We start from the raw sequence: 6696 nt of genomic DNA on the forward strand, positions 1-6696 counted from the left end.
CGACAACCAAATCCGACGGATTCTGTCCGACGGATCTTGTCCGAAACTGTTGCATACACACGGTCGGACGAAATTGTCGGAAAATCCAATTGTTCAGAACGTGATGACGTTATTTCGTTACGACGGGACTACGTTCAGGCTAGTAGCCAATAGCTTTGGTGTAGGAATTCGATCTGAGCATGCGTGGCACTTTGTCCGATCGGAATTTTCTACACATGATCGGAGTATGTCCGATCGGACCAGTTTGTCGGAAAATATTTCCAGCAAGTTGGAAAATTTGGTCCGACGGATATTCCGACGGAAACAGTCCGATGCATACCACACACAGTCGGATTATCCGACAAAACGGTCCGATAGGACACATTCCGACGGATTCTCCGACCGTGTGTACAAGGGCTTAGTCCGCTGGACTAGCACACTGACTAATGGATTGTCCGCTGAAAGCCAAGTCCGGCGGACAAATTTTGAGTCAAAACTACTAAGTCCGCCTGACTTTTACGATGAAAAAGTCCACTGGAGCCCACACACGATTGAATTGTCCGGCGTACAATTTGATCGTGTGTACGCGACATTAGTCACATTAATTGCGGTGAGTGCATTGGTGTGTCACACATGGTGAAGCACAGGAGTGGTTAATTCTCATAGGTGTGTTGCGTTGACATTGCATTTTTGCGTTAAATTGCACTTGTATTGTGTAAACAGGGTACATAGAAAACAACTGTTTCCTTGGTATCCTAACATTGAGTCTGCTTTGACTAAAGCAACCTGGTGTGCATTTATCTCTTTGGGATAAATTTGCGATTCTACCATATCTCCCTCTAAGTGATTACTTTTGTTTTTTTTTACTTGCCTGTAGCCGTAGTCACATGGACCTGCCATCTCAAGTCTTGTCTTTTGTTTACTTCCTAGATTGGTCCTTTTTCGGGTGTTCACATCACTGCCTGTATGACATGGACATTTCTTATTGGATGTCCAGCAGCGGGGTCTAGTGGCTGGACCCAAGAGACCTGGACACAGGTCTTAGGTAACTATCTTTTTTTTTTTGTGCTCCATTAACTTCTGGCCCGGGAAAAGTGACGTCAACTGCTGCCTCGTCCACCCTACCAAGGATTTGCCTTGTAATTGTGAACCTGAACCTCATCCCTACTCTAGAATTATACAGGCATTGCTGCACAATCTCCCATATCGTCTAGCAGTTAGGGTTCCTGTTTTTCACCCAGATAGTCCAGGTTTACCCCCTGGAATCGGAATAGGGTGCTTTTTGAATGCTGCTATGAATAATCAATCTGAATTACATATATCATAGTTAATGATTGATCAATGTAGGTGTATGAGCAATAACCAAGCTCTGGTTTAAGAAAAAAAAATAAAGTATGTATTCTTAACTTTAAAAAGGACCTTATATTACTCTCAGCCAAATTCCTTTTTTCCTGGTGCCAACATACATACATGCGGTAGCAGCCCTGCCTCCTACTGCCCATAGGACCAGTGCATAGCTATAAAGTGTTAATGCCCACACAACAGTCCCTTTACTTTTTTGTCCTAATGGAACTCACAACTAGTGTGGGGCGATGGGGCTATCTTTCTGGGAAGTGCTCTCCTTGTCTACAATTTTCCTAGCCTGCCTCCAAGAAGTGAATGGATCCATGGAGCTGTGACACTGCATTTTTCAATTTCAAATGTTTTCTAATTTGTTGGAGTTGAATTGTGTTCCAGTGTGCATTCCAGTGGCCAATGTGGAAGGAAAATCCAAAAGGGGCCCTGGCATTCCGGCACTGTCGGGGGCCCCAGCGGTGTTGCTAGCCGCACGGCTCTGAGCTAAGAGTGTGTCTCTCATGGAGCAGCACAGATCCGGCATTGACAGTTCTATCTCCCCCTCAATCCGTCCTCTCTCGCACGGGATGAGGGAGGACACAGCTGATCTGCTCTGTCTTCTACTCCCCTGTCCTCTCCTTGTTCTGCTACAGAATGAATTTGGGGCCAATCACACACCTTCCTGGCAAGGCATGATGGATATGTATCTGCCTTTATTTCTCAGCATTGAGGATACCACTGATCCTGACCAAATCTCCAAACCATTTGCAGAAATGCAGCCCCAAACTTGCAAGGACTCCCCACCATGCTTCACTGTTGCCTGCAGACACTCATTATTGGACCATTCTCCAGCCCTTCACCAACAAACTGCCTCCTGCTACAGCCAAATATTTTCCATTTTGACTCAGTCCAGAGAGCGTGCTGCCATTTTTCTGCACCCCAGTTCCTATGTTTTTGTGCATAGGACATGGAAATAAGGCTAGGCAACTCAACTATGCACAAAAACATAGGAACTGGGATACAGAAAAATGGCAGGAGGTGCTCTGTAATGATGAGTCAAACATTGAAATATTTGGCTGTAGAAATAGAGTTTGTTCTCGAAGGGCTGGAGAGTGGTACAATAATAGTGTCTGCAGGACGGGGACAAAAACAAATGTTATTAGGTCATTTTCTTCAGGTCAAATGGTATTCTTTATAAAGAACAGAATGAAGCAAGAAATCACAACTCCATGGCCACTAGATGGAGTTGGTGATCACTGGAAAAAAATTCTAATGTTAATGTAAAATTTCCAACTCTTTTAATTACCCATAGATAGCATAGTAATAGAGATATTACTAAAAACCCATAGATTTCACCTAGACAGGATGTAATATCTAGGTGAAATGTCTTTTTGAAAATTCTGTACTGCCTGACTAACATACAACAGTTTAAAGAGGAGTTCCACTGGTTGTTGAGTTTATTAAAAGTCAGCAGCTACAAAAAATATAGCTGCTGACTTTTAATAAACAGCCACTCACCTGTCCCACGATCCAGTGATGCGGCCATCTGAAGACTTCGTTCTCTCCCCCGCTCTTTGCGGTGCCGACATTGTAAGTGTAGGTGTCCGGCTGTGAGAGTTTGGGGCTTCACAGCTGGGTACGCACTGCGCATGTGTGAGTCACGCTGCACTCTGTCAATGGCCAGGCAATCTTCTGGGACCTGTGACATGTCCCAAAAAGTTGCCGGGAGGGAGGGGCCACCTAGGGGGACAGGAGTCACCTAGGTGGCCAGAAGTCAGAATGAGGAAGTGGGACAGGAAGTCCCACACCAAACTAGATACCCAGCCCCTCCCCCAAAAAATGAAATGCCATTTGTGGCATGTCAGGAGGCGAGGCGTACTTAAAGTGGAAGCTTCACTTTTGGGTGGAACTCTGCTTTAAGGTCATACCATGCAGCATTGCAACACAATAATCTTTCCCAGTGAAGAAAAGATATACCTTCATGTATAAAACACATGCTCCAGGTGAGGCTCGAACTCACAACCTCGGCATTGCTCACCAGTTACTGTCTTATAAGTACCGCGCGCTAACCGATTGCGCCACTGGAGCAGTTGAAAAAAGTTTTTCACATAGACTTGATCATTCACGAGAAAATATTTTAATATATATATATATATATATATATATATATATATATATATATATATATATATATATATATATATATATATATATATATATATATATATATATATATATATATATATATATATATATATATACATATACACACACACACATATATATATATATATATACACACACACACTCACGCAATTCTATACTCTTGGGTATGGGGCATGCACACTGCTTCTGCCTGCTGCTTCTGCTGTAATTTGTTACAGCAAAAGCTGATCAGCAGGTGCCGGTGTCCCATCATATAAGGTCCCCCATCAGATAGTGTTCATTGTGTACTGTGCATGCGCAGTACACAGCAACACAGATTCCGAAAATAGCCGAGGATGAACGGTGCCTGCCCCGTGAGTCCAGGTTCTAGCCCCACCTTCCAAGTGGACATAGAGTAGGAATAAAAAAAGAGCCGAGCGCAGTGAGGCCGAGCCCGAAGCGTGGCGAGCGAAGCTTGCCCGCGAGGGGCCGTCTAATTTTCACAACCCTATGTCCGCTTGGATGGTGCGGCTACCACCTCCACTCACGGCGCAGGCGCTGTTCAGCTTCGGAGATTTTCCAAAGCTTCATCTGCCCCGTACTGCGCATGCGCAGTACGGGGCGGACGCTATATGATGTCAGGACACTATCTGCCAGAACACCGGCCAATGGATGTCTGCCGGCACCCGCTGATTGGTAAGGAGAGAGACAGGATGAAGCTCTGCCATATAAACAAGGTAGAGCTCTGTCCGGTCAGCGGGAATGTGCTGGATTTTGTGTCCCTGTAACACAAAAACACTGGTAAGGCAAACATTTCACCCTTTGATCACCCTAGATGTTTAATCACTTCCCAGCCAGTGTCATTAGTACAGTGACAGTGCATATTTTTAGCACTGATCACTGTATTAGTGTCACTGGTTACCACAAAGTGTCAAGTGTCAGGGGACATGGAGGAGGAGGGAGGGGAGTGTCATTTACCACTCTGTATACGTCCACATGTGTGCCTCTATAGTCATGTGGGCTGCACAAAGAGGAAATGAAGAGCTTAAAAGAGAACTGAAATTGAGCATGCTCCGTAGAAGACACCAGCCGGCCTACACAATTTCAGCCTGCATTAGGGACACACAGAAAATGGGAGGGACAGCTGAAGGCAGGATCAAGCAGGTATTTTTCACTCTACACAGAAATAAATGCTTTAGTGGCTTTATGAGTATGAAGACTCTGTTATATAGCATGTAATGAGTTTTTCATAGACTAGGTTTAATGGCAATGTAAAGCGGAGTTTCAGCCTGTATTAAAAAAAATTAAAAGTCAGTAGCTGCTAACTTTTAATATAAGAACACTTACCTGTCCAGGGAGCCCATGATGTTGGCACCCAAAGCCGACCTGTCCATCGGCTTAGGGTGTAGGCATCGGATCCTTACTCAGGGGAAACAGGAAGTAAAGCCTTGTGGCTTCACAGCATGTTTCCTACTTCGCATGCTCAAGTCGCGCTGTGCTTTCTGAATGGTCCCGTTGTATTCTGGGACCTGTGTGTGTCTCCCAGAAGGCAACAGGAGGAAAGAGAAGGGGCTGTAAATGACGCAGGTTGCCACGGCACCCTTACACAGAGGTGGGAGCGAGTACCTGTTTTTGACAGGTAGCAGCTCCCCTTGTAAGGTGACAAATGTGGTACTGAAGAGAAGGGAAAGCAGATTTTTGGGTGGAACTCTGCTTTTAATCCCATCCCTATTCTTGATTTGCATTGGAAACTTAACATAGCTTCCCATATGGTCTAGCGGTTAGGATTCCTGGTTTTCACCCAGGCGGCCCGGGTTCGACTCCCGGTATGGGAACGTGATACTTTTTAAATTCTGATGTGCTATCACTGATCTGAATTGCATGTATCATAGTTAATGGTTGATCATAACCACGTGCACTTAAACCCACATTTTTCATTCCAGGAATATATGGTAGCCAATACCTTTTAGAAGAGTTTAGGGACAGAAATCTAAAATGTACAAAAAATCACATTAAGGAAAGTAACATTTGAGCAGAACATATATACGTGATTCTGTACTCTTGGGTAGGGGGTGCGCACACATGCCAACAGCGCACCGTGATTTCTGCTGTGATTTGTTACAGCAAAACTGATCAGTGAGTGCCTGCCAATGGATGTCTGCCAGCACTCGCTGATTGATAAGGAGAGAGACAGGATGGAGCTCTGCCATGTAAACAAGGCAAAACTCTGTCCTGTCAGAGAGAATGTGCTGGATTTTGTGTCCCTGTAACAAAAAAAAACACTGGTTAGGCATACATTTCACCCTTTGATCACCCTAGGTGTTTAACCACTTCCCAGATAGTGTCATTAGTACAGTGACAGTGCATATTTTTAGCTCTGATCACTGTATTAGTGTCATTGGTTACCATAAAGTGTCAAAAGTGTCAGACTGTCCGCCGCAATATTGCAGTCCTGCTATAAGTCCCTGATCGTCGCCATTACTCTAGTATTAAAAAAAAATACAGTATATATTCCATAGTTTGTAGACACTATAATCAATCAACATATGCTTAACGGGATTTTTTTTAATCAAAAATATGTAGCAGAATACATATTAGCCTAAATCTATGAATACATTTGATCTTTAAATTTTGTTATTGAATATTTGTTATAGCAAAAATAAAAATATATATATATATATATATTTTTTTTTTTTTTTCCAGAACTTCAGTCCCTCTGACACACCTGGTTGAATGTACAAACATGCAATGGGGGTTATTTTTACTAAAGGAAAATTTGTGCTTACCACTATTTCTGCTCATCTGCATATCTGATGCTCTTCTATTTGGTATTATGTTATAATAGACTCCATATGCTCAAGCACATTGCGCTGATGAGAAATAAAACGTTTTTTAATTGATAGATGAATTTGTAGGGGATATCTTGGTTCAAGTCCTGTACTTTTGACATCGTCCATTCCTCCCTGTATTCTTCTGTGTGGGGGATACACCGCTTCTGATCTCCAGGCTTGACCCCCTCTTTCTATGTTGGGGGTTGGTAGCATATAAGTGTGGACAGAAGGACCTCGATTGGTCTATAAATGTATTTAGATATAATGATTGTTATCTTGAATATAGAGAATTTTATATATCTATATGGGGCATATTCTTAATGATATCTCTTTCTCCCATTTTTAATTCAAGGTTCTCCAGTTAAAAGTCAATAAACCTGTGGTTCTGAAGAAGCCATTTACGAAA

The 6696-nt window shown here is 43.2% G+C and overlaps 1 non-coding gene across 1 annotated transcript; it reads right to left on the minus strand.

The window, feature by feature from the left end:
* Positions 1 to 3309: 3309 nt before the first annotated feature.
* On the minus strand, positions 3310 to 3402 carry TRNAI-UAU (transfer RNA isoleucine (anticodon UAU)). Its single transcript is given in 2 exon segments — positions 3310 to 3345; positions 3365 to 3402. It is a non-coding gene; the product is annotated as a tRNA-Ile (tRNA).
* Between the last annotated feature and the right edge of the window lie 3294 nt (positions 3403 to 6696).

Source organism: Lithobates pipiens, unplaced genomic scaffold (genome assembly GCF_037356315.1).
Source record: "Lithobates pipiens isolate NorthernLeopardFrog02 unplaced genomic scaffold, aLitPip1_a1.2 Scaffold_8, whole genome shotgun sequence".
NCBI lineage: Eukaryota > Metazoa > Chordata > Amphibia > Anura > Ranidae > Lithobates > Lithobates pipiens.